The sequence below is a fragment of the Pipistrellus kuhlii genome, unplaced genomic scaffold (assembly GCF_014108245.1).
Source record: "Pipistrellus kuhlii isolate mPipKuh1 unplaced genomic scaffold, mPipKuh1.p scaffold_m20_p_5, whole genome shotgun sequence".
NCBI classification, from domain to species: domain Eukaryota; kingdom Metazoa; phylum Chordata; class Mammalia; order Chiroptera; family Vespertilionidae; genus Pipistrellus; species Pipistrellus kuhlii.
Genome location: NW_023425551.1, coordinates 9,136,451 through 9,146,561, shown reverse-complemented (window position 1 = coordinate 9,146,561; position 10,111 = coordinate 9,136,451). Strand labels below are relative to the sequence as shown.

General features: G+C 36.7%; 1 non-coding gene across 1 annotated transcript; it reads left to right on the top strand.

Annotated features, from left to right (window-relative positions):
* Positions 1-7,768: 7,768 nt before the first annotated feature.
* LOC118706208 lies at positions 7,769-7,871 on the top strand. The gene has a single exon (XR_004983940.1). It is a non-coding gene; the product is annotated as a U6 spliceosomal RNA (small nuclear RNA).
* Positions 7,872-10,111: the final 2,240 nt, after the last annotated feature.

Here is a 10,111-nt window from a genome sequence, read left to right as displayed (position 1 = left end):
TCCCAAAGGTAATGAAAAGTAGTAATCCATCACGTACTCTCATTTGCTGCCCTCACTAACTTAATTTCCCATTCCCACTTAGAATGGTTTAATTTCTTTCTTCATTGATCCCTTGTTCTTACAGAAAATGGATTTAACTTCACTGGAGGTAGGTTTTATATATTTCAATTGTCGTTTATTAACTATTTACCATTTAAACCTTTTTTCTTTCTGAAACTCAAAATAAGTCCTTATTCTTTTATGTGTTGTAGTTTTTAAACATTTAACAGAACTCTATTTCATTTTACTTCTCCACTTTTATAGTTGAACCCAAATGTACTGTATATTACACAGGTGCAATAACACACATGTGGGTTAAGCTGTAGCTTTGTCCTGCAACTCTTTTTTAAAAATATAAATTTTATTGATTTTTTACAGAGAGGAAGGGAGAGGGATAGTTAGAAACATCGATGAGAGAGAAACTTCTATCAGCTGCCTCCTGTATACTCCCTACTGGGTATGTGCCTGCAACCAAGGTACATGCCCTTGACCGGAATCGAACCTGGAACCCTTGAGTTCGCATGCCGAAGCTCTACCCACTGAGCCAAACCAGTTAGGGCTGTCCTGCAACTCTTATTGAAATAAACCATTTTTCCCCCCTTTTAAGCTATAACACTTTTTGTTCTTTTCAGTGCATGTGCAGTTTGTCAACATGACTTTGTCTTCAAGGTTGATCTTTCTAAAGTTATAAGATTTGTTTTGGTGCTAACTAGTTTGCAGTTTTGATTTCTAGATTACTGTATGTCAAATTTAATCATAATGCCGTCAGCTGTTCCCATGGCTCAACTCCATTTATCCACTCCACTGATTTCTCCTTCACTCTGGCTAAGTCATCATTTCCTGCGGGGGATTTGACAGACTAATTCAGAGGTAAGCATTTCCCTAAGTCATTATGTTTGTGTCTGCTTCACGACGTGCCTCAAATGGTTTTACATTTGTGTTTAGCTTATTCTGTTACTTACAATGTCTGTGTTTATATTTTTGCTTGCTTTAATTGTATAAAATTGTTGGGAAAATCACAAATTCCTTGGTAAATAATAAATTTTAAATCCTCTTCTGACACATTGGTGTTGATGAAAGTAATTTGGGGGTTGTTAAAAAGAAATTTGTGGATTTTTCTATTAGATTTTATTTGCGTTTCTATAATAAACATTGAGGAAAGTATAATCATGTATTTATTGTAGTCTGTGTATATTTTAAGTGGTATTATTCATGACATCTATTACTAAATTATGAAGAATTTATGTCCAATCAATTGCAGCAGGTAGTATAATTCCTCCCCCGCACCCCCATTAAATCACCACTAGAACTTTGAGCAGACAGTAGGAAAATTCTGACTTACTGTCCCTTTAGATTATGTATGAGTGTGTGTGGTGCATGTGATGAAGTGGATATTTAGTGATGCTTTTGTGCTCTACTGCTTTTGTGCTACCTTATTCTGAACAGGTAGACTGCTATACCTTGCTTAGGGAATATCTAATTTAATGTTAGTGCAGTCATTGTTTATAACCTGAGGCTTTAAACCTAAGGAAAGTTAGAAATAGCTTCCAAGAGTTGTAAGAAGATGTAGAAGTCATTTCTGGCCCATCGGCAGACACTCGGAACACCAGAGAGGAAATAGAATGAAACTCTGCTTGCTGTAGGCACAGAATTGAGGAAGGAGGCAATTCCCAATTTCTTATTCTTTCCAAGGGTAACACAATCAGAATTGGTAGGTGGGAGACCCCTGAATTGGATCAGGGCAACTCATCATTCTGCTAGGGAAGCGAAATATTACACAGAAATTAGCATTCCCAATAGAAAAAAAAAAGTGTGTGTGTTGGTGTGTGTGTGTTGGTGTGTGTGTGTGGGGGGGTGCATGTGATGAATTACATCTTAACACCCTGAAGTAGAAAGGAGACTAATCCTCAGTACCCAGGTATGAAGAGCATATTCATCAGATGCTCCATGCATTCAGATGCTCAGACAACCGCATGTGCTGCGAGGAGGGACAGAGAGAAAAACAGACGAGAAGATGTTTTGCCATAGAGTCATAGCGATGAGGGTCCAGCAGCCTCACAGCCTGTCTGAAGGTGAAGGTGCCCGTGGCTGTGGCTTTGTGACCACACCGATCCACGCCCATGATCTGGTGTATTCTCAGCTGTCCAGAACTCTTGGCCATTTTCTTCAACCTTTTTATTGGTTCCGTGAACTATCCAATGGCTTCTACACAAACCGCTCAGTACTGGATAACCAGAGTCAGTTTGGGGTGCTTTGCAATTTAAAAAAATTCTACCCTTACTCATGTGAGTACCTTCCAAATGCTCCCCTTCCACCCTCTCATGCTGGCTTGGCCATCTTATTTATATCCTTGTCTCTCTGTTTTAACTGCATGTGGCAGATACTCTAATTTTGCAGCAGATCTCGCTTGATTTATGCTTTAATAAAAATTATTTCTTAGTTGCAGAAGCATAGTGTTTTAGCCAGGTAAACATATATACACAATAAAGACCAGAATTCTCAGATTCCAGGACAGCTAACAGTGGTCATATGTCTAAGCACTAAGCAATGAGAGTTGAATAGAGTGATGTGTACCACATCTGGTTCCTTCCCATCACAAGGAAGGGTTTCTCCTTGCCCTTGCCCCCATTTGCTGGAATGCATGGATGGTAGCGGGTCATCCTGAAAATGTGTGTAAGCCTGGCATACTAAGAGCAGAGAAGCAACAAGCGTAGGCCTTGTTGATTTAGCAGGACAGAATTCCCATACATACTCAATGTCTGAAATGAGTTAGCAGGATACATAATAGGTGATCCACAACCTCACCAAAATGTACTTCCCCGCCTATTATTTCTGATGAAGACTTTAAATTCTCCTGTCTGGGTTCAATGCTTTCTTATGGGCATTAATATACACTTTGTATGTATTTTTATTTGGTTCTACATTTTAGATAATAAAGCTCTAACTGGAAGAAGTGTACAATTTATAAGGTATCAAGAATGGCATGAAAGCTTACGCATATATGTCTGATATTATTTACTCCCATCCAACTATATATTTTGACATATGCTAAGTCTTTCATTTTCTAGGATGAGAGCAGGGTAATCATCATAAGAGAAATCTAAATCCCTGTGCAAGGAAAGGATGCGGACCAATGATGATTCTGATAGGCTCCTTACTTGCTAAGAATTACTGAGATTGTCTTCTTAGGACGATTAGTAATACTTCTCCCAGATGACATGTGTTCTTTCCTAAGCTTTTTGATCAGATTATTAATGAGAACTATCCTCAGACTGAAAAGGTTTTACTGCTTAATTATAAGGCCCAATCATTATTATGATAATCTGGTACTGCTGAGTTTTTAATATTATGTACATAAATTTAGGTGGCCTGGTTCCATGCATGCAGATGGAGGGGATGGTATCCATAAATACCGGTGTTCTATAGGAAATTAAAAGACACTTTTTAATAAGAGGCAATCTTATTCAATTCAGGTAAGAAGATTTCCCAAATACTTCAAGATCATTATCTAATGAACATTTTTAAAAATGAAAAGCTCTGGCAGTTTTTTTAAAAAAAATCCATATTTATTTTGGTGACACGTCTCTGATGAAGTTTGAATGTGGCAGAGAGTTTAATTTTTCAGCATAATGGTTAGCATGGATAATTCATAATAAGTTTAACAATTCAAGGCTCAAAGCTATTAAATAATTGCAACTAGATTACCAATTGACTTTACTCAAATCTAAAAGGGACTTTTAATGTACTTAATATTTTGCTGAAACATAACTCAGTCTCAATGACTTTGAAAGGGACATTAATAGTTTTCTGAAAATATAACCTTGAAAATTAAATCCATTATATATTTCTGAGATTATAGATGAAACTGCTCTGTCAAATAAGTCATTACGTTAGCATAATGAGGCATGAGGGGAGATAATAAGTGAGAAACAGCAAGTAAAACGTACCGTGTACCACACTTTGCTTACATTTAACCACAATGACCTTTAAAAGCAGAGCTGAGGGGTCAGGTTTATCATCACTCTCCCAGCCTTCAAGTAATATATTTCTCTTTAGCAGAACAATTTGCTGAAAATTGCTGTAGTAAGAATTATGCTAGGTCCAGCTCTCTACCTGCAAAACACAGGGCTTTAGTGGGAGCAGCCCCTGAGAACAGCAGCTAGCCAGCCGGCACCTCCCTGAAGCAAAATACCTGAAGTGTGCATGTTGATTGGCAATCACTTTCCTTGGAAAAAGCAAGCAAATCAAAATGCAGACAAGTCATTAAAAAAATATCCCGGGCCCTAGCCGGTTTGGCTCAGTGGATAGAGGGTCGGCCTGTGGACTGAAAGGTCCCAGGTTCCATGCCAGTCAAGGGCACATGCCTGGGTTGTGGGCTTGATCCCCAGTAGGGGGCATGCAGGAGGCAGCTGGTCAATGATTCTCTCTTATCATTAATGTTTCTATCTTTCATTACCTTTCACTTCCTCTCTCTGAAATCAATAGGAATAAAAATGAATAATATATATATATATGATACTTCAAACAAATATACTTCAAAAAAGAAAACAGCAGAATTTAAAATGCTAAAGAACTAGTATGGTATGAATACATCTGTCACATTGAGGCTGGCAAGTGTCAAATTGCCTGGTCATCCAGTTTTGGATGTGATTTAAAAAATATGTTTTTTTATTGATTTCAAAGAGGAAGAAAGATAGAAACAACAATGATTAGAAAGAATCATTGATCAGCTGCCTCCTGCATGCCCCACACTGAGAATCCAGCCCACAACCCAGTCATGTGCCCTGAGCGGGAACTGAACCATGACCACCTGCTTCAACCACTGAACACACCATCCAGGCTGGATGTGATTTTTAAATGTTTTCCCAAAGAAGGGTATGCATGCAAAATCACATGAAAAAAAATATTTGATCAAAGATAATAGATTAAAGTATCCATATACATTTCTTGTATTCAAATGGCTCCCCTATTAATTGCCTGAATATCCTTTGACTAGAGTAATTCTCCAGCTCAAAGACAGCTGAGGGAAATAATGCCCAGCAGAATGTCTGAGCCACAGCAGGCATAGGAATATTTGTTGAGTGAGTCTTGAATGTATGAGTACTGAGCAACTTGAAATGCAGGCCTTCTTGTTCACGGGGCATTGGTTAAATAAATTATTGACAGAATCCTCTTGGGACAATGATTCAAAAATTCTTTTTAATATATCTTCATTCTTTTAAAAAATATATATTTTATTGATTTTTTACAGAGAGGAAGGGAGAGGAATAGTGAGTTAGAAACATCAATGAGAGAGAAACATTGATCAGCTGCCTCCTGCACACTCTCTATTGGGTATGTGCCTGAAACCAAGTCATATGCCCTTGACTGGAATCCAACCTGGGATCCTTCAGTCCACAGGCCAAAGCTCTATCCACTGAACAAAACCGGTTAGGGCTATACCTTCATTCTTTAAAAATGATGTGAGGAGTGACTTTTCTTTTTTGGTAGCTATAGTGTGCTATGCTCATCAAAATGTCAATTTCTTGTTGTTGTGTCAGTGACTTTTAAAGGAGGGCAGAATTGAAACAGATTCGGCACGCAGTAATAGTGTTGATGATAAGGGTAAAAGAATCCAGCACAGTTGTTCTCCGTGATCTTTAGGGGAAAGTTTTTCAGTTAAGAAGCAGTCACGAGGGAAGCAATATTATCAAATCTACTGATAGCTCATGGTCAGGGGCAGAATGACTCACGTTGTGACTACATACATTGGACTTACATTGAGTGAGGTGTTTACTTTTTTATTAAATTTGTTCTGGAACTCAATATTGGTCCAGGGGAAGTGGAGGAGCTAAATGAAAACTTCAAAAATACAACGCAGGCTATGTGAGATATAAATACCTCAGGAATTAAGGAAATATAATACAATTCAAGGGAGTTGTCAATAGGATGCCACTTTTTCAGTAGGTCATATACCTAAGCAGGCTGAGTAGCTCCAGGTAAATAAAATCAAAGTGATAATTCCATAAACTATAGAAACATTGTTACTTACAGTCCTCATTAAAAATAATGATGAAATGAAATAATACAAAGGGTAAGATTTTAAAATTAGATGACACTGAATATTCACTCTTTTAAGTAGTAGTGCTTAACTGTGGCATTATACTTTATAGTGTGCTTGATCAAATAATATTGTTACAATATAGTTAAGTTACTGAACAGTTTTAATATTTTTAATTAGAATTCTTCTAAGGTGGTCCATATAATAACCCCACTAACTGTTATGCACATTTTTATAAACTTTCTTTGATATGAAAGAAGAGATAAAGAACAAGAAATTATATAATTTGTGGTCTTTTTATACTTCTTCAACATCTTGTAATCTGGCAAATCCATAGAACTATTTGATTCACACATGTAAATGGTGTCGTAAGAGAAAAAAAAATAAGGATTTCTTGGTGCTTTACATACCTGTTTTTTCTATGCTACCATGTTCAGTCAAGAAGTAGACAGTGCCAAGTTCAATTTGGAACTCACTGACAAGTCAGGGTAAGATTTATCAGCTTTTTAAAATCTCTCTCTTGTATTGCTCCTGATGTCACTCTCTTTCTTTCTATTTGAACATTGTTAGCCTCTTTTAAGGTGAGCCAGTTGTGAGGCTAAATTCAAATTATCATAACATTCATTGCACCTTATTAACTATTTGTTAATCACTATTAAATAAAACAGAAATTTTATAAATTAACCTGATACTTTATAAAATTTCATTATTTGTATTCTAGACTTTGATCTTGTGCTTTCAACCACTTTTTAGACCAGTATAATAACCATATGACATAATTAAAATTACATTAGTTTTTGGTTGGAACATTTGAGAGACAGATTTATCCAAGGTCACAAAGACTAATAGATTTGGTATTAAAATTCATTTTTCTGTGGATAATGGAGACCAAGCTTTTTTTTCAACAACCACAGTGTCAGGAATAAAATGCCTTTTGAACTTTCTGATCACTTATTTAAAACTAGAAAACCAAAAATATGAATCTTGAGAATTTCCTGTTCATTAAAAGTAGTAAGAAAAGGCAGAAAGTTGAGGGGAACATACCTAGGCTGCAAGCTCAATCTCTACTAGGGAGCATATAGCAGGCAGCCAATGGATATTTTGCTCTCACATCAATGTTTCTCACCCCATCTTCCTTCCCCTGTCTCTAAAAATCAGTTATGAAAATCTATAAAAGAACCCATATATTTATTGTATGACTCAGTCATACCACTCCTATGTACATTAGAGAAATACAAATTTATGAGCACTGAAAAAATTGTACATAAATGTCTATAGTACTTCTATCCCTAATTATAGTAAATTGGGAACATGTCTACATGTCTTTTTAAAAAATATGTATTTTTTTAAATTTCAGAGAGGAAGAGAAAGGAAGAGAGAGATAGAAACATTAATGAAGAGAGAGAATCATTGATCAGCTGCCTCCTGCATGCTCACACTGGGATAGAGCCCACAACCTGGGCATGTGCCCTAATCAGGAACTGAACCATAACCTACTGGCTCATAGGTCAATGCTAAACCACTGAGCCATGCCAACCAGGCTCCTCATGTCTTTTAATGGATTAAAGAATAAACAAAATGTGGTAAATATCTAAAGGAATACAACTAAGCAGTTAAGAATCACCACCACAACAAAACTCAACAAACTACTAATATGTGCAGCAACTTGAATCTAAAATGCATTATACAGTGCTTGCTTTGGCAGCACATATACTAAAATCAGAACGATACAAAGAATAGCATGGCCCTGTGCAAAGATGACACACACATTCGTGAAGTGTTCTATACAAACTCTCAAAAAATTCATATGGAATGAAAAAAGACCCTGAATAGCCGCAGCAATCTGAGAAAGAACAAAGTAGGAAGGCTCTCAATACCAGATACCACGCTATATTATAAAGCCATTGTACACAAAATTGTCTGGTACTGGCACAAGAACAGACATAGAGACCAATAGAACAGAACAGAGAACTAAAAAATTGACCCAAGCCATTTTGCTCAATTAATATTTGACAAAGAAGGAAAGAGCATACAATGAAATCAAGATAGTCTCTTCAATAAATGGTGTTGGGAAAATTGGACAGAAACATACAAAAAAAATGAAACTAGATCACCAACTTACACCATACACAAAAACAAACTCAAAATGGATAAAGGACTTAAACTGAATATAGGAAACCATAAAAATCTTAGAGAAATCCACAGGCAGTAAAATATCAGACATATGTCATAGCAATATCTTTGCTGATACAGCTCATAGGACAATGGGAACTAAGGAAAAAATAAACAAATGGGACTATATTAAAATAAAAAAGATTCTGCACCACAAAAAAAATCATCAACAAAACAACAAGAAAGCCCACTGCATGGGAGAACATATTTGGCAATGTTATCACCGATAAGTGTTGAATCTCTAAAATTTACTGGGAAGTCATACAACTTGACAAAAGAAAGATAAACAACCCAATCAACAAATGGGCAAAGAACCTAAATAGACATTTTTCAAACGAGAACATACAAAAGGCCAAGAGACATATGAAAACATGCCCAAAGTCACTAATCATCTGAGAGATGCAAATTAAAATGACAATGAAGTACCACCTCATACCTGTTAGAATGGCTATCATTTACACATCAACAAACAAGTGCTGGAGGGGATGTGGAGAAAAAGGAACCCTTGTGCATTGCTGGTGGGAATGCAGACTGGTACAGCCACTGTGGAAAACAGTATGGAATGTCCTCAAAAAATTAAAAATGGAACTCCCATTTGTCGTAGTGATCCCACTTCTAGGAATATATCCCAAGAAACTAGAAACACCAATCAGAAAGGATATCTGCACTGCTATGTTCATAGCAGCACAATTCACCATAGCTAAGATTTGGACTCAGTCTAAATGCTCATCATCAGATGAGTAGATTAAAAAACTGTGGTACATCTACAAATGGAATACTACACTGCTGTAAAAAAAGAAGAAACTCTTACCATTCACAACAGCACAGATGGACATGGAGAGCATTATGTTAAGGGAAATAAGCCTGTTGGAGAAAGATAAATATTATATGATCTCCCTCATTTGTGGAATTTAATGAACAACATAAACTGATGAACAAAAACAGATCCAGAGACAGAGAAGTATTGAACAGACCACCGTCAAGCCTCAGAGAGAAGGCAGGGAAGTGGGGGTGGTAAGAGGTCAACCAAAGGACTTGTATGCATGCATATAAGCATAACCAATGGACACAGACACTAGGGAATGAGGGCATGTGCTGGGGGATGTGAGTGGCTGGGGAGAGGTCAATGGGGAAAAAGGGGAAGATATGTAATACTTTAATCAATAAAGAATTAATTAATTAATTAAATGCATTCTACAAATGAGAAGAAGCCAGTACCAAATGTTTACACAATCAATGATTTTGATGTGATTTGATTTATATGACGCTTGAATAGATACAACTATAGTGGTGCAAACTACTTCAGGGGGATAAGGAGGGGTGTGTATTGGGCCATAAAGGGGAAATACAAGATGGTTCTTTGGAGATTATGGGATTATGGGTCCATTTGGTATCCCAGTGTTTAACTTGGACAATATAACAAGAGTCAATTTTAGCCGAAGCCGGTTTGGCTCAGTGGTAGAGCGTCGGACTGCAGACTGAAAGGTCCCAGGTTCGTTTCCGGGCAAGGGCATGTACATTGGTTGCGGGCACATCCCCAGTAGGGGGTGTGCAAGAGGCAGCTGGTCGATGTTTCTCTCTCATTGACGTTTCTATCTCTCTATCTCTCTCCCTTCCTCTCTGTAAAAAATTAATAAAATATATTAAAAAAAAGAGTCAATTTTACTGCATGATATTAAAAATATAAAATTGAAAGTGTTCCATATTGAAAGCACATATATATTTTTTAAACTAATGAGACAGATTTGATATGCTTGAAATTACATGGAAAGATTTGCCAAAAAAAAAAAATTAAAAAAAAACAACCCAACCTATGTTCTATTTGTATACATCTATTTTTATTAAAATGGATGTCCTAGA